This window comes from Bos mutus, chromosome 10, assembly GCF_027580195.1.
Source record: "Bos mutus isolate GX-2022 chromosome 10, NWIPB_WYAK_1.1, whole genome shotgun sequence".
In the NCBI taxonomy this organism is placed as follows: Eukaryota; Metazoa; Chordata; class Mammalia; order Artiodactyla; family Bovidae; genus Bos; species Bos mutus.
Genome location: NC_091626.1, coordinates 63,542,709 through 63,564,747, shown reverse-complemented (window position 1 = coordinate 63,564,747; position 22,039 = coordinate 63,542,709). Strand labels below are relative to the sequence as shown.

The 22,039-nt window shown below is 39.0% G+C and overlaps 1 protein-coding gene across 6 annotated transcripts in view; it reads left to right on the top strand.

Annotated features, from left to right (window-relative positions):
* The window catches only part of GNG2 (G protein subunit gamma 2), a 130,845-nt gene that overhangs the window by 5,398 nt on the left and 103,408 nt on the right, over window positions 1-22,039 (top strand). For 2 of the 6 annotated variants that reach the window (XM_005894545.3, XM_070378077.1), the window contains exon 2: window positions 13,305-13,345. The exons of 2 other annotated variants lie outside the window; for them this stretch is intronic. The gene's annotated coding sequence lies outside the window, so the exon portion shown is untranslated. Of the gene's footprint in view, window positions 1-2,206; window positions 2,359-7,305; window positions 7,411-13,304; window positions 13,346-22,039 lie in introns of those variants that run through there. 2 more of the 6 variants (XM_070378078.1, XM_070378079.1) reach the window with 2 other exon arrangements.

Sequence of the window (22,039 nt, the reverse complement as noted above, 5' to 3'; positions counted from 1 at the left end):
ACTTTCCCATGATCCTCTGCCCCAGTCACCTGGCAATAGAACTGAAGGAGAGGGTTTGGGAACCAAGGTGATGGCTTCACTTCAGAGTCCTTGCAACACCAGCAAGGACTTTGCTGTTTTTGGGAAATCCTTTTCTTTTTTATTTCACTTTTTTACTCCACTCTGCATTTTCAATGAAAACAATGAAATCCAACCCCCTATTTCCTTTTTTCATTGCAGGTCACTTTTTGTTTTTCACAGAATGTATGTATTACGGAGAAGGCAATGGCACCCCACTCCAGTACTCTTGCCTGGAAAATCCCATGGACAGAGGAGCCATGGATGGGATTGCTGAGGGTCGGACATGACTGAGCGACTTTGCTTTCACTTTTCACTTTTGTGCATTGGAGAAGGAAATGGCAACCCACTCCAGTGTTCTTCCTGGAGAATCCCAGGGATGGCGGAGCCTGGTGGGCTGCTGTCTATGGGGTCGCACAGAGTCGGACACGACTGAAGCGACTTTGCAGCAGCAGCAGCATGTATTATGGAATTCTTCAACCTCATTCTTTACCACCTCAAAATGTCTCATGTCTCCCTTCTTTTTCTTCTCCTCCCTTCCTAGGTTGTATTAGCACAGCCTTTCTTTCAATCCCAAAGTCAACTCTTTACTTGGAACGTGTCAGTTCATTTCTTTTTACTTTCTAGGGGGCTATGTTCTGATGATAATTCTATCTCCTTCCTGCATATTTGGTTTCTTCCTTTTATTGACCCTTTCCACAGCCTGCAAACTTGTTTCAGTTCAGTTCAGTCACTCAGTAATGTCGGACTGTTTGCGACCCTATGGACTCAGCACACCAGGCTTCCCTGTCCATCACCGACTCTCAGAGCTTACCCAAACTCATGTCCATTGAGTCAGTGATGCCATCCAAGCATCTCATCCTCTGTCATTCCCTTCTCCTCCTGCCTTCAATCTTTCCCAGCATCAGGGTCTTTTCTAGTGAGTCAGTTCTTCGCTTCAGGTGGCCAAAGTATTGGAGTTTCAACTTCAATATCAGTCCTTCCAATGTATACTCAGGATTGATCTCCTTTAAGATGGACTGGTTGGGTTTCCTTGCAGTCCAAGGGAATCTTAAGAATCTTCTCCAACACCACAGTTTAAAAGCATCAATTCTTTGGTGCTAAGCTTTCTTTATAGTCCAACTCTCACATCCACACATGACTACTGAAAAAAACATAGCCTTGACTAGATGGACTTTTGTTGGCAAAGTAATGTCTCTGCCTTTTAATACGCTGTCTAGGTTGGTCATAACTTTTCTTCCAAGGAGCAAGCGTCTTTTAATTCAAGGCTGCAGTCACCATCTGCAGTGATTTTGGAGCCCCCAAAAATAAAGTCTGACACTGTTTCCACTGTTTCTCCATCTATTTCCCATGAAGTGATGGGACCGGATGCCATGATCTTAATTTTCTGAATGTTGAGTTTTAAGCCAACTTTTTCACTCTCCTCTTTCACTTTCATCAAGAGGCTCTTTAGTTCTTCTTCACTTTCTGCCATAAGGGTGGTATCATCTGCATATCTGAGGTTATTGATGTTTCTCCCAGCAATCTTGATTCCAGCTTGTGCTTCATCCAGCCCAGCGTTTCTCATGATGTACTCTGCATATAAGTTAAATAAGCAGGGTGACAATATGCAGCCTTGATGTACTCCTTTTCCTATTTGGAACCAGTCTGTTGTTCCATGTCCACTTCTAACTGTTGCTTCCTGACCTGCATACAGGTTTCTCAAGAGGCAGGTCAGGTGGTCTGGTATTCCCATGTCTTTCAGAATTTTCCACAGTTTCTTGTGATCCACACAGTCAAAGGCTTTGGCATAGTCAATAAAGCAGAAGTAGATGTTTTTCTGGAACTCTCTTGCTTTTTTGATGATCCAGCGAATTTTGGCAATTTGATCTCTGGTTCCTCTGCCTTTTGTAAATCCAGCTTGAACATCTGGAAGTTCACGGTTGAAGCCTGGCTTGGAGAATTTTGAGCATTACTTTGCTAGTGTGTGAAGTGAGTGCAATTGTGTGGTGAAAGTGAAAGTGAAGTCGCTCAGTCGTGTCCGACTCTTTGCGACCCCATAGACTAGGGGTCTGTGTCAGACTAAGAGTTAAAAGTTGATATGTGTATTTAAGTTGGTGTTGGTCCTTTGACTAGAGTCTCTATCAAGTTAATTATCTTTCTTTCCTAGAAAGAAATCCTCCATCCATGGGATTTTCCAGGCAAGAATACTGGAGTGGATTGCTATTTCCTTCTCCCGGAGATCTTCCCCACCCAGGGATCGAACCCTGGTCTCCCTCATTGTAGACAGATGCTTTACAGTTTGAGCCAACAGCATGTGAAGTGAGTGCAATTGTGTGGTAGTTTGAGCATTCTTTGGCATTGCCTTTCTTCAGGATTGGAATGAAAACTGACCTTTTTCAGTCCTGTGGCCACTACTAAATTTTCCAGATTTGCTGGCATATTGAGTGCAGCACTTTCACAGCATCATTTTCAGGATTTGAGATAACTCAACTGGAATTCCATCACGTCCCCTAGCTTTGTTTGTAGTGATGCTTCCTAAGGCCCACTTGACTTCATATTCCAGGGTGTCTGGCTCTAGGTGAGCGATCACACCATTCTGATTATCTGGGTCGTGAAGATCTTTTTTGTATAGTTCTTCTGTATATTCTTGCCACCTCTTCTTAATATCTTCTGCTTCTATTATGTCCATACCATTTCTGTCCTTTATTGAACCCATATTTGCAGGAAATGTTCCCTTGGTAATTTTCTTGACGAGATAGTCTTTCTCATTCTATTGTTTTCCTCTATTTCTTTGCATTGATCATTGAAACTTGCTTAGTTTACACTATAAAGTGAGAGTGAAGTCGCTCAGTCGTGTCCGACTCTTTGCAACCCCATGAACTGTCGGGGGTCCCCAGGGCTCCTCCGTCCATGGGATTTCCCAGGCAAGAATACTGGAGTGGGTTGCTATTTCCTTCTCCAGGAGATCTTCCCCACCCAGGGATCGAACCTGGGTCTCCCTCATTGTAGACAGACGCTTTACGGTCTGAGCCACCAGGGAAGTCAGTTTACACTATAAAATTTAAATAAACCTGTTGCCAACAAAGCTTCCCTTTGACTTTGGTAACCTTTGCTAACTTTGTTTTCTTCCTACCTGTAGGGGAAGAAAGATAGTTTTCCCTTCACCCTTCTCAGTTCTAGGAAGCCTGTAACCAAAGGTTGATAAGGGAAAAGCAAACAGACATTTATTAACTTGAATACCTCATCTATACATGGGAGGTACCAGGGAAGAATGAGTAGCTCTCAGAAGCGATTTAGAACTCAGGCCTAAATACCACCTTGAGCTAAAGACAAAATTGAGAGGGAGCAGTGGAGGAGGTCAGTTGTGGGAGGTGGCCAGGAAAACTGAGGTAAATAAGAGTTAAAAGTTGATACGCATATTTAAGTTGGTGCTAGTCCTTTGACTAGAGTCTCTATCAAGTTAATTATCTTTCTTTCCTAGGACCAGAGAGGGAGGCCGTCTTACAAATGAAGATTTCCTTTATAAATGTAAATTTCCCTTACAAAAACGTAACATCTAGTCTGTTTTCATAATTTCTCCTATTTCCCAAAATAATCTGCTCAAAATAATTCTTATGCCAAAGAGACATATTTTGGGGTGGTATATTCTACCACACTTCATGCCTCTCTGAAGGTTCCCAACTTTGCCATTAACTCCAAGTTCTGCACCTCAAATATGAGTGTTCTCAAGATTTGATTCTTCTGCCACTTAATTTCTCCCTCTTCCTTTATCAAATCCTTTTCTAAGATCTCTGTCATTGTCACAGGGGTGGAGAGCACTTCCAAATCTAATTCTGCATCCTGACCTCTAACCTACTGTAAATTTGCACATCAAGCACCTCATGAACTTGCCAGAACACACAACCCACTGAAACTGAGACCAGAATCAGTGTTTGCCATTGCCTTTCCCCACTCAGAACCAGTTCTTCACCTGATTCCATGATTATTAATGACACCCCATTCTCTTAGTCCCTCAATTAGGAAAACTCAATTCCATTATTTTCCTCGCCAATCAAGTTGGAGTCAGTCAGTCGCTCAGACCTTTGCATTGTCATTGGAAACATATCTTGATACTATTTGCTCTTTCTCATGTTGACAGTTGGTGTCTTAGTTCTGGTTCTCCTGACCTCCAGATGGGCTGATTGGTTGTTTTCTTGCCTCTCCCTAGAAGAACTTTCCTGCTTCTCCTTCTACACTTCACCTCTATAGTTTTGCTTCTCTGCCTCACCAAATTCCTTTCATCCTGTAAGACTCATTTCAAATGCTACTTCTTCCATGAAGTTTCCTTGGTTTCTTCCTTCCCCGATAAAAAGCAGCCTTTACTTCCCCTGAAGTCTTTTGTTCTTTTCTCTCAGCAATTAGTGCATTCTAGTGTATATAATGGCAATGGCAGTCTATTTTTCTTTTTTCTTTAGCAAGCTCTTTGAGGATAGCAGCCACGCCCAGTTTCATCTTTGTCTTCCTTACAGCACATGAATATAGCTTGGGTTTTTGTTTGGTTTTAATTTCAGTTTTAATGAAGTGTCAAAGAAAATTATAAGATATTTAAAGTGTTCATCATGGTGATTGGATATACATATATACTGTAAGAGTATTCCTCCCAGTTAATTAACACATTCATCAGCTCATATGTATTTGTGGATTTGGTGAGGTTTTTGCCTCTTTTTTTTAGTGAAAGCCTTTGGGTTCACAAATGCAGTTTATCATTTGTTTAATGAACTTTCATGGGTCACTTACTTTTTGATGCAGAGAGGGCTAGATATTCTAGGAGCTCATAAACTACTGGGGAAACAGACAAATACTGATGAAATTACAATATAGTTAGTCAGTCTGTCCACAAGTCTTAACTGAATGTTTGCAGTGTGCCTTGTGTCCTTTGAGGGCCAAGGATACTTGGATGAACAAAACAAGCCAGTTCTTTGTTTTCTTGGAATTTACACTGTAGTGTCGGGAGAAACCCAGGAAACATGTAAATCAGCGATTTTCAGATCTGGCTGCACATTAGAAATCACTGAGAGGTACTTTGAAAAAAAATACCTGTGGCCCAACCTCAACCCAGACTAATTAAATCAGAATCAGCCAGGATTGGACTCCACTGACAAAAACAAATTACAATACAAGAAAATACCAGGCAGTGATAAGTGCTGAGGTGGATTAAAACAGAAGTAGACTAAATGATAGAGATTGTGCGCATGATGGTGTAGTCATGGCGGTTTTACTTTTGTTGGGTAATCCCTGAAGGCCTCTCTGAGATGACATTTGAATGAGACCTGTATTATGGTGAAGAGTAAGCCACGTAAGCAGCTTTGGGGAGAGAGTTCCCAAGCAGGGAGTACAGGTATCTTTCTGAAATAAGGGTGAGGTGGACTTCCAGCTGAAGCGTGGCCCTTTTCACACACACCTGTGCAAGAATCTATAGAATCTCTTTCCTCTGCCGAAAGCAGCTTTCCAGTTGAACTAGGTGGACTACAAATGCAGAACACTTGGCTTCTCTGTTGAGCATATGTGGGTGAGATTGTATTTAGACCAAAGTGATTTAGTAGTCAGGAAGACTACTACTCATGTCCGGATGAGTGAAGATCAGTGTGTTTCAAGAATCAAGTCGAGAACTAGCATTTGCTGAGCATTCTGTTTGAGCTTCTGTGTGCTGGAGACTTTATATATGTTACTGTTTTCTATTAGCTTTTTCTTTAAGTTGAAGTATAGTTGATTTACAATCTTGTGTTAGTTTCTGGTGTATAGCAAAGTGGTTAAGATATACATATATATATTTTCATATTCTTTTTCATTATGGTTTATTATAGTTCCCTGTGCTATACAGTAGGACCTTGTTTATTTTTATACAGTAGCATAGATCTGTTAATCCCAAACTCCTAATTTATCCCTCCCCTGCCTCCTTTCCCCTTTGGTAACCATAAATTTGTTTTCTATGTCTCCATTAGCTTTTAAAGTAATCCTGTGAGATGAGAACAATATTTTTCAATCAGGATACTTTTGGATGCTGGTGAAAGAATACCCTACCAAAACAGTGTGAACAATAGGACATTTATTGAGGACCTCCTGAAAGGAGGGTGACTCTGGTGTTAATTCTAGCTGGACAGTGTTCCTAGCAACCTTAAATCTTTCTCTCCTCCTATTCTGACATCCTGAGCAGGTTGGTTTGTCTTCTGAGGCCAGCTCCCTTCACTGTGCTGAGATGGCTCTCACTACAATTTCAGAGTTATAGGCTGATTTCAGTTTCACTAGAGGCACAGTGAACTGCCCATATACCTCTTCTTAATGTTACAGAAAAGCTGCCCACAGCAGAATTCACCTTCACAATTCACTGTGCCTTCCCTATTAGTAGCAAGGCCAACAGAACTGCTGAAATTGGCTCATTTGTTTTCTTGTGAGGCCATGGCACAGCCCTGCCTTTCTGAAGAGCATGGTCACCAGACCCCAGACAAAAGATCTGACTCAGTTAACAAGGATGAAGGGTGAATGATTATCGAGTGGGCAGTCAACAGAGTCTGCCGCTATATTAATTCCATCCTGTACATGAAGATATCAAGGCTCAAAAAGGTTAAAATTATCAAGATCACACAACTTTGAGTTGAACCGTGTTTCCATGCATTCTCTTTTCAGAAAAACAAACACATACACACGTATACACAAATGAAAAACTTGTTTTTGTTGATAGTGATGATCTAGGTAGATTAGAGAAAGAGTCCTGAAAGAAAATACAAAATGGCTGCTGTGAGACTAAGCAAAAAATCACCTTCGAAACAAATGATTCCAGAAGAAATTACAACAGGTCCTGGTAAGCATTAAGAATGGCATTTAGTTTAGACAACCAGTCCTGCATTTCTGCATTGTAATTTTATATATATATATATATATATATATATATATATAATTAAATTGAGTGCTGCTGACTGGTCATTATAATGAATTTGATCTAAAGAAAATCCACCCTGGACCAAGAAATGACCAAGAGAGGCCAAGGGTTCTGTGTATGTTGTCTTTCAGACTTAAATGAAAACCGTATTTTCTCTAGAGAGCCATGCATTTTGTTGATGATGGCGTGTGTAAGGGGAGAAAGAATAATCTCTGACATTTCTAATTATGAGTTATTTTGAAAGTGGGTTTTCACTTTCCAACTCCAGAGTCAACATGCAGTTCGATTATTACTGCGTTTTCTTCATGGTTTCTTCACTTCCCACATGAGATTTCATTTCAGAGGCTGGGTTTGTAAGACGACAACAGTGAAAAGAGAAATTGCAGTGGAGCTGCTATCACAGTGTTTTGACGGCTTGCCTGTAGGTGTTTTTCTGTTCGTTATCATTGTAACAGGTTAGTGTCAATGGTGGGAATATCTTCTCTGTAATAAATGATTGAGTGCTTCCTGCTCTTCTATTTGCATTTTTAAACAGGAAAGTAAATGTTGATTTCTAGGCTTTGCCAACAGAGCTGTGTTTAAGAAGGGTATTTATCTGATCTGCCCAGAGCCATATGAGAAAAATTGTGAAAAAATTTAAACACGAAAAATAAATTAACTGTCATTTTAGAGTCTTTGATGGAGAATTGAACTGATCTTTTGAGATTTTTTAAACTTCATGAATTGTGGTTGTGTTCAGAGACCATTACTGTATATAAGCATTAATTTCACTAATAGTTTTATTATGATTTTTTCCTTTGGGGGCAGAAACTTGATTATCGAGCAGTCCCAAGATTTTCTTTTAATTAAGCTAACAAAAATTTGAAAAATTGTGTAAAAAATTTGAGTAAAAAAATAAAAGTGAAAATTTCTAAGCAAAAAAAAAAGAAAAAAAGATTTTTTATTATGTTTTAAAATAATCCCAAAATACCATAGTGTAGAAAATAATATTCTAAGGCTTAATTCACAGGAGATCATAATAGTTAAAGAATATTGGTTTGGAATCAGAATATCTTGGACAAGTTCCTTATACTATTTGTGCCTCTGTTTCCTCATCTATAAACTGGGATAAAATGACAATAACTACTTTACAAAATTGTCAGGAGAAGATTACATAGTGGGTAAAACATTTATTTAACATAGTGCCTGACAAATAGTAATTAACTATTCAGAATTGTAGCTATTATTATTGTTATTTTTATTACTGTTACCACAGTAATAAAACTATTATTTTATTATTATTGTTACCATGAAGATGGAGGCGAGTATCTTTTATTCTAGCTTTGGGGTTCTTGACAGGTTTTAGCAGAAACAATTATGATCCAGTAAGAGCCACAGGTGCAAGGAAGCCTTCTTCCCTGGCATAGTCAGATGTTAGTGTTTTGACTTTAAGTGATAGTCTCAAGCTTGCGTTATTTGTTCACCAATGCATGTGCTTACTCATAAATATTTCCAGTTTTCCTTCCCAATTTATGACAGACACACATCTCTGTCTACTTTAGTTCGACGTAGCCATGTGTCTTGCACTGGCCAGTGAAACGTGAGCAGAAGTGATGTTTGTCACCTCTAGGAAAAAGCTTAGAAGAGCCAGGATGTGAGTACATTCCTTGGCAATTGACAGTGGTAGAAGCACAAAAACAGTGGCTGAGCCCTTCAGCCTGGTTCTTAGAATAAAGACAACAGAAATGGTCTCTCCACTGACCTACCATGGACGTGTAGAGAGAGGAGAAATGAGTTTTTCTTTCTTAAAGGATTTGGGGGTTGTTAGTTATGACAGTATAACCTAACCTATCCTAACCAGTACAGTCTGGTTATCCCTTCAAAATCTGGAGAAAAAAATATTATTGGTAACAGTACATAAAATATGTAGCACTTTGGAGAAATTAATTTTTAATAACTATTGTGTGTGTGTGTGTGTGTGGTAAATTATACCATAAGTAAGCCTTAGGATACTTCACATTTTAATTTAAATAGATGTATATAAAATTTATTTAAATCTCTCTTAAAATAGGGTTTATTTCCATTTCAAACAGAGGAAAATCAGTATACCAACATCTTGCCAACATCTGTTTTTCTTTGAAGAGAGGTCACCTGTGATGCCCAAGTCAGGACTGTGAGTTCTAGACCCAATGTGATCACTGGGTCATGGTTCCTCTGACTTAAAGTTCATCCAAAATGGTGCTTTGTGACACAGAGGATCTTCTGAGAGAAGATAAGGGACTAAACCATGCCTGTGGCCTTTGTCTCCAGTAGGAAAATAGTCTTCCCTAAGCTCTATTGCAATGTTCAGTTATAAACAATGGTGCTGAGTACATAGAGGGTCTTAAATAACATGTATTGATAAATGGAAGTAGTCTACAGTTCTTCCAAATGTTGGACTCTCTCATATTCGCTTTTTAAAAATGAACCTTTATTTTAGACCTTGGTTTAAAAACGTCTCAGTACTAAGATTTACTTACATTTACCCTAGAATCAAGTTACATTGTTATGATTATACAGTGTTAAGGAAAAGAAAATTCATTATAATAAAAAAAGACATTTATTCTTTTAAAGCATTTTACATGTACACACAGATGTAAGCTATTTTATTTGATATTTTTTACTACTGATTTTTTCATCTGATTATTACATTTGGATCTCTAAAACTGCATTATGAAATACCTTAATTATTTAAATTAGGAACAGATTCATTATCTCCAGTGTACAAACTCAAATTAATTTCATTATTAACCCGAATTTTAAATTGATTAATCTTGGAGTGTTTAAGGAACCAAGAGGGATTTCTTTTCATCCTTAAAGAAAAGGACATATTGATTTGATGACTCTCTCTCTATCACACCAGTTGTGCTACAAAGAGCAAGAAATTTGTAAGAAACTTTGGATAGATTTTATAAACCAGCCAGAAACCTGTTTGTCTGGGGCTTCTAGAGGAACAATCTGTGAGTCATTTTAAAAAACAAACACACTCATAATCACAGCGCATGTTGTTACCATGGTTATCAGGCCTGTGGAGTTGGGTTGCTTATGTTCCTGTAAAGGGAAGAGGGGGAGAGAAACTGAGAATTCAGAGCTTTGTTATCAGCTTCAATTTGACTATTGCAAGAGAGAGTTTAAGGGTTTCTTGAGAACATGCTGGCTCAGTCATCCTGAGAGGGAAGTGAAGAAACTCTGGAATCCTCCCTTTGTTATTGAATATAAGTTAATCATACTAGTGTTAGGTGTTATGATTCACAGGGGAGAAAAGGACCATTTGGCATACTCTTGGGAAGATGGGGGAAATAGGTCCCTTATCTGCTATATAATTACATGTAAGTCTCTAAGGTCTACCAGGGAAGTGTCTGGTGTGCAGATGTACAGGGCTTTAATGAGCCTCTAAAAGGTGCCAAATGCCACTGGCATAATATTATTACAGATTTAAAGGATCCTTAGTGCATTATTCTGATACAGTTAGGGTGACACAAATGCAGGGAGTTTGTATATGATTTTTCCCTGGCATATGGTGTAATAACTATTTCTCAAAACTGTAGATTTCATTTCTCTTTTCATATATAGGAAGAAGGCACGTGTTATCCAAACTTCATTCTAGGCTGTCTTAATTTTTTTTTAAGATTAGTAAACAATGCTTAAACTTTTTTTCGGATGATGAAAGGAATTCACTGAAAATTCCGAAAATACTTAAAGTGTAAAAAATAACCTAAGACTGACCCTTTCCATTAATCAAGTTGTTGGTTGAACTACATGTGACAGAGACCTGATTTCACAGTGACTGACAAAAGTTAGAAGCTATTTGTCTTTCACATAACAGTCCACAAGTGTGTGGCCCAGGGCTGGTAAGGTAACTCTCCTTGACAAGATCTCCCAGGGACCCAGGCTCCTTCTGTCATACTGTTACATCATTCATACCATGTTTTCCTTGCTTTGTGGTCCAACGTGGCTTCTTGCCATAAAAACCTCACTGTAACCAGTAGGAAGGAAGGAAGTTGGAAAGGGGAGGGCAAGACCCAGAAGTTGCATGGATCACTTTTGCAGCCTTCCCCTTGAACTTTGTCACGTGACCACATACCTAGCCACAAGGGAAGGTGGGAAAAGCACTTACTGTTGTCTTAAATGTGTCTAGCTTAGATTGGAGGAAAGCAGATATTGAATCATATCTAGCAACTTCTAGTATTTACATTTTCTGGGCATAAAGGAGGACAATACACTGTTAACATTTTGATGTGATCCTTCCAATCTTTTTCTAGAAAAATATGTATCAGAAAGATATTATGTATAATATTTACTAGGAAATATTATATATGTTATACTAGGAGACTATTATATATGAAAAATATTAAAGAAAATATTAGAAAATGTATATATAATATAAATATTAGAAAATTAACTGAGTTCATACTATATATATAATTTTGTATTCTTTTCACATAAGTTTATTTCGTGTGTATTTTCCTCAGCATTTAAATCTTTTGTATTTATCCTTTCCAAGTTCCATTGTGTGTAGTTTTTTTGTTTTACTTAATAGCTTGTATTATTAATATTTAGGCTACTTCTAACACCTTGGTAATAATTGTGTATATTTAGCATTTGGGGGATCACATTAAGGAGTGACCTCACTAAGACAATGGCTGAGAACATATTTGAGATCTTGATATAGTGCCCAACTACTTTCCAGAGAGATTGTGCCAGTTTATGCTCCCCCAGTAGTGTGTAGGTTTCCCTTGTGGCTAGCTGGTAAAGAATCTGGCACAATGGGCCCTTGTGGCTCAACTGGTAAAGAATCTGCCTGCAATGCGGGAAGATCCCCTGGAGGGGGAAAGGCTACCCACGCCAGTATTCTGGCCTAGAGAATTCCATGGACTGTATAGTCCATGGGGTCACAAAGAGTCGGACTCGACTGAGTGACTTTCACTTCACAATAGCTTATGAGAGTGCTACACGAAGAACTCCCTTCAAGGCTAATTTTGCAAGTCCCACTAATCATTGTTGTCCCTAGGGTTTATTCTCTGGAAATAGGTTGTTTTTTGCCCTTGGCTTGTTTTTGTTTCCTTTGGTGTCATTAATCATGAAATAATAGTTTTCTAATAACATTGGCTCATTTAAAAACATATGGTCCCTTATAGTCATCTGGGAACATGAGCACTTGAGCTGAGATTTTAGCACACATGTCAGTCTCAAACAGTGGGCAATCTGTAGAGACACTGATGTTCATTTGGTCTTAGGACCCAATGTGAAAGTGATTTCCACCCTCAGTCATAATACTCTAGATGCCAAATACCTCTTAATTCTGAGACATAACAAAATAGGAATGATAGAGCATTCCTTAAGGCTTAGGTAGTTCCCTTTGAGCTGACTGCTCGATATCTTTTCAGAAGTAAAGAAGCTCCTCTACATGGGAACTTTCTCTGATATGAACCACACTCGCACTTGGCAAAATTAGGCCAACGCTGCTGAACATCTTCAAAGGTCATTAGTGGCTAGGGGTATAGGTATTTCTACCTCTTTATTTATTATTATTTTGGCTGTGCTGGGTCTTCATTGCTGTGCATGGGCTTTCTCTAGTTGCCCTGAGTGGGCTTCTCACCACGGTGGCTTCTCTTGATGCGGAGCACAGGCTCTAGGCATGCGGGCTCAGTAGTGTGGTTCCGGGTCCCCAGAGCACAGGCTCAATAGTTGTGGCTCACAGGCTTAATTGCTATGCAGCATGTGGGATCTTCCTGGACCAGGGATCATACTGGCGTTCCCTGTGTTAGAAGGCAAATTCTTAATCACTGGACCACTAGGGAAGTCCGTGTTTCTACTTCCAGATAGCCTTTTGCTTCGGATGCTAAAGACGTTTTTTAACCATAAACTTATTCAGTCTACCCTCTTAAAGGGCTAGATGCACACAAATGGAGCCCCACCTCTGTCCCTAATACCTGACAAAAGAGCATATCTGCACTTTGGTCCTGCTGGGAGCTAATCCAGTTAGGTCAGGAGCAAAGTTTGTTTCATCTCACCTGTACACAGCCTCTCACCAAGAACTCTGCTTTCCCTAGGTTCTCCAGGCTGACTTTCGTGTTTTCTTGTAGGCTGGGGATGTTCACAAAGAAAGGGACTCATATTTTCACAAATCTGTTTCTTCAAAGAAAAGGAGTTAACAAAATGTTTCTTGGCTCAGAAATGTAAACCTGTGAACCCCCCTGCCCTTCATTACTATTTAGCCATCACCACCAAACCCTATTTACAGAAACATTTATTTGCTTGTTCAGCTTTAATGTATCATGTTGTCTCTCCTGTTTTTAATAAAATACTTTCCTCTATGTTTTCTCAACAGCCAGATCTGCCAGTGAGCCTCAGGCTTTGGGAATTGAAGAGGTAAGAATTCTGAAATATTTTCTTCTAGGATCTTAAATCTAACAAGAACTTTAAAAGGAAAAAAACATCTTAAGTAAGCCTATAGGTGAAAGCATTTAACATGAAATGTTGATCAAGAAGAAACATTTATAGTCTTTAGCAATGTTGATTGTTGAAGGGGATTTAAAAGGGAAAGAAAAGACTCTCCTTAATGGTTATTAAAGATCAGATTTCTCACCAGAACTCCCCCTGCCCTCCTCCCCCCTTTGCCCAAACCTGAATTCGGAGACCCTTTGAGATGACTGCCTTAACAAAATGTATCCCTATGGCACCAACATGATTAACTGGTGTCACCCATTGAGGATAATGAAAGACAGATGTCAGAGTAAATTAGACTGGAGAACGGTAGGGAAAACCCTGTTCTTAACTGGTTTTGATGTTATAAGGGCTTTTCCAGCAGCAACAACAGTAACAATAAAAGGTCTGTTTAATACTGGTGGGGTTTCTTCTTGAAGAAACTGACTTGGCTTTTGAAGCTGACGAAAGTCATGTGAATCTAGCTATAGACTTGAAAAGAGTGAAAGTTACTCGGTTGTGTCCGTCTCTTTGCAACACCATGGATACATCCATGGAATTCTCGAGGCCAGAGTACTGGAGTGGGTAGCCTTTCCTTTCTCCAGGGGATCTTCCCAACCCAGAGACTGAACCCAGGTCTTCCGCTTGGCAGGCAGATTCTTTACCAGCTGAGCCACAAGGGAAGCCCTAAGGTCACCATATTGCTGAGGCAGGTGATAATGTATTTGCCCTCTCCAACCAAGACATAGTTCCACCTTTCGTCCTGATGTGGACTTTCCCCCCTATTTTAAAATTTAACTTCCTTATGATAAATTCAAGCATATACCCAAATAGAGAGGATAGCATATGAACCTCCATATCCCTGTCACTCAGTTTTCATAGTTATTGACTCATGACCAGTATTGCTTCTTTGTACCCTACCTACTTCTCTTCTTTCCCCATTGGGTCATATGGCAATGGCTTAAATATGGCTGTTGGATTTTTGATTGTTTATTTACATAACTATTACTGGCTACAGCAAAATACAAATAAAAAATAAAACCTACTTTTAACCTTAGTTTACTGAAGGTGGCCATTCATCCATTTACTCATTCAGCCAATATTTAGTATTTACTAGTGTCAGAATCTTCTTAGGAGAAGAAGTAGAGAGAAGCCTCATGCAAGGGAGACCAGTATATATCTTGGGTTGGGAATGATGGGCTGGATATGTAAGAATTGCTGAATAGAGATGAAGGAACAGAGGACATCTAGAAAAACTGCCAGGTTTCTCTTTTGGAAGATTCAGTGGTGGTGATAACTGGGCTACAGATACAGGAAGAGAGGAACAGATTCAAATCTGTGGAGTGGCCACATCCAGATGGGTGTGTCCAGTAGACTGCTCGTGGATGGTACAGAACAGTGGTTCTCAGTCCTGGGTGCACATCGGAATCTTCAGGGATGTGTTTGAAAGTACTGACCAGTTGAATCAGAATCCCTCGGGGTAAGGGTCTGAATATCTGCAGTTTTTAAGAGCTCCCGGGTGATTATAATGTATAGTCAGGATTGAGAATTTCTGGTCTAGAGATTATTAGAAGGAAGCTCTACATGTGTTTTGTGCTTTTAAGACCATGCATAGCTTTTGCTACCCCATAATGAGATTTTGTTTGAAGTGTTTAATGTCTTTCAGGTGAGGGCTGAGCCATCCCTACTTTCTACCAAATACTATTAATAATGAAGACTTTTAAAACAAGTACTTCATGTTCTCTTATCTGATTTGCTGTTGATTTCTTTCATACTAATGAATGTACTTTAATGTTTCAAATTAATTCAAGCGTATTTCTCAATGGGAGTTGCTGTGTGTTGAATGGGGCAATTCTTCATTGTATTCCTTGGTATCCTGCCCTTGGCTCACAAAAGGCCAGCGGCACCTTCCAGCAGTCTGGTGTCCAGAGTGCCCTAAGGACACATTGAGGCCTGTTGTGTCTTTACACACCTTTAAAGAAGTTATTTGTCTTTTTCACTCTTCTGTACAAGCACTTTTGCTTCATACATAATTACTGGTTTCAGTTATGCAAAGAAACTCCTTATATAACTGATCTCTGCTAACAAACTAAAGAAAGAAACTAAACAGACATTTAAAAAAAATATTGTTTTGCATTGTTGGAGGGATTTTGAGCATATTTGTTCTAGTACCAAATCTAATTTTTATGTCTGTATAGAGATGCAAATTAAGCAGTAGGTAAGAAATGGTCAAATATTGAGACTTAAAACAAAATACTGCTAAAGTGTTATGCAAATTGAACAGCAGTGATGAAGATGTATTCATTTCTTGTTTGCTTCTATAACAAGTTATCACAAACTTTGTGGATTAAAATAGTACAAGTATATTATCTTACAGTTCTGCAGACTAGGTTCTATAGAGATCTCACTGGTCTAAAGAACTGTGTTCCTTTCTCGTGGAAAGGAGAGAAAGAATCCTGGAGAGAATTCTAGAGTCCCCTTCCTCCATTTTCAAAGCCAACAGCCTTGCATCTCCATGTGTCTTTCACCCAAATTCCTTTTTCTGAACTGAGCCAGGAAGTGTTCTTTGACTTTAAGGACCCATGTAATAAGATTTGGCATATCTAGGTAATTCAAGATACTCTCCCCATCCCATGGTCCTTAATTTAATCGTATCTTCAAAGTCCCTCTGTCCATGTAAGGTTGTATATTCACAGGTTCCAGGAATTAGGGCATGGACCTATTTGAGGGCTATTATTCTGCCTGCATGCATGCTCAGTTGTGTCTGACTCTTTGTTAGCCCATGGACTGTAGCCCACTGGGCTCCTCTGTTCATGGGATTCTCCAGGCAAGAATACTGGAATAGGTTGCCATGGTTTCCTCCAGGGAATCTTCCAGATCCAGGGATTGAACCCGCATCTCCTGTGTCTCCTGCATTGCAGGCAGATTTTTTACTGCTGAGCCACTGGGGGAAGCCCATTATTCTGCCTACTACAGAGTAAAAAGGATGAACTGTTCAGAAAGGTAGAAATGCTTCAGGTAACAGAGATCAAATTATCTTACATTTCATTGTATAGGGTTGAGAAGGTTTAGGGTTCCCGAGTTGATTAAATGAGTTCTTGTCTTGACTCTGCAAATCCTGTTTTGTGGATACAGGCACTAAAGGCTTTTAGTTTTCTTGGAGTATTTGGCGTTGGATCAAGTGGACAGGTTGAAGTCCAGTGGCTCCTCCCTTGGCCAGACTTTCTGGTGTTGTGGGTGTGGCCTCTGAGGACTGTGCTGCTTTTGGCGTTTCTCCAGCTCTGGAGAGTTTGCCTAAAGTGTGCGAGTTCCAAGGTCTTTGAATAGCACCAAAGAAATGTGAGATTTTTATTTTATGCTGTTATGTCTGCCTGTCACATTATGCTATATTTATTAGGCTCTAATCTGTGGAAATTGGAGGAAAAATAACAATATTCTAGAATTTTCAGTTCAGTTCAGTCACTCAGTGGTGTCCGACTCTTTGCGACCCCATGAATCGCAGCATGCCAGGCTTCCCTGTCCATCACCAACTCCTGGAGTTCACTCAAACTCACGTCCATCGAGTCGGTGATGCCATCCAGCCATCTCATCCTCTGTCGTCCCCTCTTCCTCCTGCCCCCAATCCCTCCCAGCATCAGAGTCTTTTCCAATGAGTCAACTCTTTGCATGAGGTGGCCAAAGTATTGGAGTTTCAGCTTTAGCATCATTCCTTCCAAAGAAATCCCAGGACTGATCTCCTTTAGGATGGACTGGTTGGACCTCCTTGCAGCCCAAGGGGCTCTCAAGAGTCTTCTCCAAAACCATAGTTCAAAAGCATCAATTCTTCAGCGCTGAGCTTTCTTCACAGTCCAACTCTCACATCCATACGTGACCACTGGAAAAACCATAGCCTTGACTAGCTGGACCTTTGTTGGCAAAGTAATATTTCTGCTTTTGAATATGCTATCTAGGTTTGTCATAACCTTCCTTCCAAGGAGTAAGCATCCTTTAATTTCATGGCTGCAGTCACCATCTGCAGTGATTTTAGAGCCCCCAAAAATAAAGTCTGACACTGTTTCCACTGTTTCCCCATTTATTTCCCATGAAGTGATGGGACCAGATGCCATGATCTTAGTTTTCTGAATGTTGAGTTTTAAGCCAACTTTTTCACTCTCCTCTAGAACTTTACTGTAGTGGTATTTATTCTAGCTAATTTCTAAGTGTGGTTTAATTTCCATACATTAGGTAGGTCATCCCCACAAAGCATAAAACCATTGCTTGCCTAGTGAATGAAATGGATCACTGGATTATTTTTTAAAACCATCTCTGCAGTAGGATATAGCCAGAAATTTTTGATGGAAATTTTTGTAGTAGCTAATTTTGTAACGAGTCCCCTGTCTATCCTCTTCTAGACAGGTCAGCAATACAGATCTGAAGGTCAAACATAGGGCTAGCTGTAGAATAACAAACCATCCTGATTTTGTCCAAGACTGAGGGATTATTGGGGAGTTGGGATCTTTAGTGCTAAAACTACTAGAGTTCTGGGCAATTTGGGACAGTTGAGCCCAAAGATGTTTAAAAACAGCTCTGGTAGAAAGTGATTGTCATGCTGATGAATTGTGAAAGTAGAAATTTTGATTGAACAAAATAATGACAGTAACCTCCAGGGTTTGTGTTGAGCATAAGGATGAAACCTAACTCTTGAAAACTCTGTATCCACATACATATGTGTGTCCCAAGCCATCTTAGAAGAACCAAAATTTATGAAGTGTTGGATTTCGTAGCCCGCTCTTTCATTTTTCCAGTGTTACCTGTGTACCCCTGCATGTCTATGATGTAAGTAAGTGGGTGCATCTTATTGAAGACTCTTATTCAGCCTTTCCTCCCTTCTCCATAATGCCCTGCTCTGTCCTCAGCCACAGCACAGTCAGACTGAGAAATCAGGAATACTAAAGACCCTAAAGCCTCATTGATTATATTTCTCTGACATTTATTTGGAGATTTTTATTCTCTAAGCCACTGGTTCAAAGAGGTTGTAAGTGTACTTAAAAGAGCAATTCATTACCTTCCCCGGAACAGAATTTGACTTTTAGGAGCTGGTAATCTTTTTTTTTTTAATGTGTTTGTTTCCTATCTTCTAAATGTCTCTAACTGGTAAGTACAAGGAATTCTTTCTTTATTTTTCTTTTTCTTCCCCCCCCCAAAAAAAAAAATGATTGAGCACTGTCTGTTTTAGAAGTAAGATCTGGGTTTCTGATGAGAATAGGTCTTGAATAGATTGTGAGCTAATTCTGATATTCTTATCAATCCCTTTTTGGGATTCCTTCCTTCTAGGACTCTCAATCCTGGTTTCATTTTGTTAAGACTAACCTCTTTTCAGTTTTGAATCTCAGCTGGGTTGTTTCGTGAATCAAACAAACTCTAGAAGAAATGAAAGGAGATGAAATCCTTATGCTGATGATTAAATTCAGCTTCTTTTATTCCTTTCCAAAGAGAAATTACAGAGTCAATGTAAATAGGAGATCCAAATGACCCAAACTACTCTGCATGCAGGGTTTCTTTGGGGGTAATAGGAATGTTTTGGAACTAAATAGAAATGATGGATATGCAACATCTTAAATGTACTAAATGCCATTGAATTGTACACTTTAAAGTGGTCCATGATTAATTTCATGTTTTGTGAATTTTTACCTCAAAATAAAAATGTTGAACTTCAAGAGGAAGGAAAAAAAAAGACTATTTCTCCCTATTCAAATTCTGCAGGAAATCTCCTCCATTTTAATACACTCATGTTTTTAGATTTATAAACCAAAATTGTTGTCCTGTCCTGTGCCATTACTAGGAGAAGATATTTGGACTTAAAAGTGTCTGCCAGCAGAGCCAGTCAGGAAATTCAAAGAGTTAAGACACTAGTTGTTTATTATTAAGATACATATTTTTGTTTCTTAATTATAAATGGCCTATAATTTACAAAGCTGATTGCAATAAAATTTTTTTTTGAAGTTTAACAATTTAAAACACTGGACTTTTTCCACCTCTCATGGGATAGAAGTTAGATCAACTAAGTTGGAAAGTTTTTTGATACCCTGTAGTAGCGGTCTGCAATTGGGTATGACAAAACAGAAAGAGTCCAGATGTTGCAACTTTAATGAAATGTGAGCATGGTAACAAATTTCATATATAGAAATGTCTTTTATTAAAACATCTCCTTAGATATTCCCAAGTGCTGCCAGCTGATCAAAGTGAAACAGGCATTTATTTTAAGGGATGTCTACATAGGGGTAAAATGGTAAAACTTTAAGGTTTTTAATTCCTTCTAGATTTAGAGACAACTTTTTTGACCTTTTGCAGAGATGTAACTAGGCAACCAGTATAGCACTTAGCTGGTGCACAGCATCCAAGCTTTGTAGCTGTTGCATCATTTTTTAAAAATGCTATTTAAATCTGTCTTTTAGTTTTGGCATATGCTGCCATGTAACCTTTAATTCCTTAGAAATATCATACCAACCCTCTGCTGTAAGATAGAATGGTTCCTAGAAGCCTAGCATCCTCTGATGTTAATAAACAGCAGTAACAGAGTAGAGAGGTAGCTGAATGTACTGTTTTATAATTGGACATTAAGAAGGTAGTTTTTAGTTTTGGTGTGTAAAGGTGTAAGAATTTAAACCCATATCCTCAGCAGCTGGTTATGAGCATTCCTCACAATATGATGAATGGAAAATGTACTTTCATAGAAATTAGAGCTGGCTTTTAGTCTAGTGAAGTGGACTTGACTTTGCTGGATAGGTGGTAACCAGAAATACGTAGTTTGATCAATAAGCAGGAAATATTGAAAGCTTCTTAAGTGTCAGATTCTATATTAGAATCTGTTCTAATTGAACTATGTTCAATTTCTGTAGTAACCTTGTAATTTTTCAATGTTTTTTTATTATGAAAGGAATATGTGTGTAAGATTTTTAAAAATTTGAGTAGTAAACACAGGAATAAGTAAAAAAGAGAAGTTCTTCCAAACACCAACTTATACCCCACTCCTTGGAGATAACCACTCTTAATAGTGGTCTTGTGTGTCTTCCAAAAATTTTCCATCTCTTGGTTAATCTGTACTGAGAAGGTACGATGAGTGCCATTAAACCATTTGTTTGTAAACTTCTTCGGGACTAAATCTTTTCAAGACACCATTTGATGATGCTTAAAGAGTGAAAATGTCAGAACCAATGTGATGCTAACAGAGGGCTGGTGGTAGGGAGAATGATGACTGAAGACTGTTACTGTGTAGTTTTAGCTTCTGTAAGATTTACATACAGAATGCAAGTAATAAACCTTAAGGTAGTTCCTTATCATTTTCAAGGTCATCTGGAGTATGTTGCCACCCTTTATCCTTTGGATGACCCCGTGATGCAGAAATTGTTTACTTTGCTTTACAAAGAAGGAAGCTGTGGTTCCCAGAGGTTAAGTAACTTGCCCATGAACACAGATGATAAGTGACAGGAACAGGACGAGAATCTGAGGTCTTTTCCAAGTCTTGAACCAGACTGCACTGCAACTGTGAGGAAGAGAGGAACTCTGTAGGGTCCCCGTAGTGAGAGGCCAGAAGTGAAGAGGGGGCGGTGTTAGGCTTACAGTCTGAAGATCCAGTTGTGAAGTCGTTCTGATTCTGCTCCTTGGGCAAGATGCAGTCCATATACCCTGCTCACAGTTCCCTAACTGGCTGTGTCTATTCCTGTTTTGTACTGGCCAGAGGAGTTGGCTCAAAGGGTGGGCATGCAACCCAGCAAGGGTCAGTAGAGTCTTTCTCTGAAATTTTTCAACTCCGGTTGAGAGAGGAGAGGTCCCATCCTTTCCTGCCTCAAGGTAGTAAGAATCACTAAGGCCATGTTTCAGTCTCCTGAGAGAGTAAAGTTTGATGCACAGAGGGCAAGCAAAAGAAAGAAAGACAGAGAGGTAGAGGGAAGGAAAGAGAGCCCAGTGAGAATTGGAGTCCATCCATCCAGTTGAAGTGAGCCAATATAGTCCCATTTTTTTACTTAACCTAATTCAAGTTGCTACTGAAAGAATCCTATTATTTTGGGGCCTTAGTTTCCTCTTCTGTAAAATGGGGGTTTTAATATTCTCTGTGAAACACTGTAAAGGTGAACTGAGATAATGAATAGAAAAGTTCTTTGTAAATTTTAAAATTCTGTACAAATGCAAGATAGTATTATTCATTGATATGTTGTATTAAGCTAGGGAAAAGCTGAAAGAATGAAGCTACCACTCATTTAAAAAATAAGAGTTGAGAGCTTTGTAAGAACCATCTGGTGTTATGTAGAAGTAAATGAAAGCTGCCAGAATTCCCAGATTTTCTTTTGGTATCCCTTTTCAAATACTCTTTAAGTTCTAATAAATACCCATCATAAATACAGGGGTAGGTCTTTCCTCACTGGCTCAGGTTAATCCAGTGAGTTCCTCTTTTCTGTCTCCTCTCCTAATCTATGGTAAACACACACACACTAACACAAAGCAAACAAAAATCAACAAAGCATCATATTAATATTTCAACATTTTATCCTTTTCACTTAAAAGAGCTTTACAGATTTTAAATGATATTTTGGCATCATCGAAGAAAATCAACCTTAAAGTAGTTATTCTGTTTAGTTATGACATAGTTGAGGCAGTTCTTGG